The following is a 1,761-nucleotide window of genomic DNA, read 5'->3' on the forward strand; positions in this document are numbered from 1 at the left end:
GTGTGGTGTGTTTAAGGTATATCTGTGGAAGTCAGAGGGAAGTTAAAAGACTTTATTTCTTGAAGTGTGAGTTTCAGAGTTTGGACTCAGGTTATTAGGTTTGTCAGGGTTCTCATATGTTGAGCCATCTTGAGGCCTTTTCCATATGTGCTTGTACACTACATCATTTCCTATTGCCTGTGGATGTCAGAAGTGGTTGTCAAAAACCAAAGAATTGGAGTTATGAATGGTGATGAGCCACAATGCTGGGAACAAAACCTGGGTCTTCTATAAGAAAAATGAGTGCTCTTAAATGCTGAGCCATCTCACCAACTCCAGCTTACAAGTTTTCTAAATTGGTTATTTAATTATATTTTGACTGGCAGTAGCTATATTATAATATAGATAGGTATTTTGATGCATTTGTTGGATTCTTTTGTGAAGTTTCACAGTTCAACCAATATTATGCATCAGATGAATTGTTCACTAAACAATTTTACCTAGTTTATAATCTATAGCACTTGGAAAGGAAACACTAAAACTTCTTATTTTATTTAATAACGTCAAAATATAACTCACATCACTATTTGCGTTTAAATTGCCTTTTACTATTCAGTCACATATTGCCAGTCTGTTTTCTGGCCTCTAAATTTGGCAAATGGCCCAATAGAGCCTTTAATTATTATTGCATTTCTATTGATGTTATTGTTACTGACAGTTATTTTCAATTTAAAAATTTAATAGTCTTGAGTGTTTTATTTTATTTAGTGTTTGGATATATTGATGCCCTCACTGATGCAAAGAAAACTACTTTTTAATTGTCTATGAAATATATATATATATTCAAAAACCTAATATTTTATGTTATATAGGTGAAATTAATACATATATTGATGATATAACAATGAAATGGAAATTTCTCTAAATATTAACTCAATTAATTAATATAGATCTCAGACATCAACAGAGAAATACTGTAGTGAAATAGATGGTGGTTAACAGACAAACCCGTAGCTAGTTGAAGTTCAGAGATATGTAACTATGGAATTCTCAGCTAGGAATAAGGCATCTATATCATCACCCAAAGCTATACTCTTATCCAAAGCTTAAGGACCATAAGGGAAAAATGGAAGTGATGGAAAATATTGTTAAAAAGAAAAGGTTGGAGAAGAATGGAAAGAAACAGCATCTTCTGAACATGTATGAAAAACTGTACTCATGAACGCATAGAAACCATGGTTCCTTGAAAAGTCCTGGCATGTTCAGATTAGTAAGCAATATAGTATAGGGGTAGAAAGATTTCATGAATACCAAGAACTGTCTGTAATTCTATCTCTTATGGTTTCTGTAAGTCCCTTACTGAACTGTACATATACCCCCCTACACACCACATACATACACACACATACAAATATTTAAAAATAAAATATAAATAAAATAACTTTTTAATCATGATTTGAATGAAACTAGTTTCAATTAGCCAGAGGGAGCAGCTTAGAATTTCATGTCAAACCGAATTCATGACTTTCGTTGTTACATACATTGGATACATTCAGAACTTATATATATTTATTGTTTAGCTTCACCAAAGTTGTATGTCAATAAAGTTTTTATGTCTTCTACTTGAAGACTTTTGACAAAATGATAATACTATACTGCAAAGGATTATAGAAGCTTATGACATAAGACATGCAGCAATCTTGCTATAGTTTATCTTTGGCTAAAGTACAGTACCAAGAGAGAAATCTCTAGCTGTTTTAAAGGCCAGTAACATAGCTTGCA

Source organism: Microtus oregoni, unplaced genomic scaffold (genome assembly GCF_018167655.1).
Source record: "Microtus oregoni isolate MIOR12 unplaced genomic scaffold, Mior012 000023F_ref0000262, whole genome shotgun sequence".
Lineage (NCBI taxonomy): Eukaryota > Metazoa > Chordata > Mammalia > Rodentia > Cricetidae > Microtus > Microtus oregoni.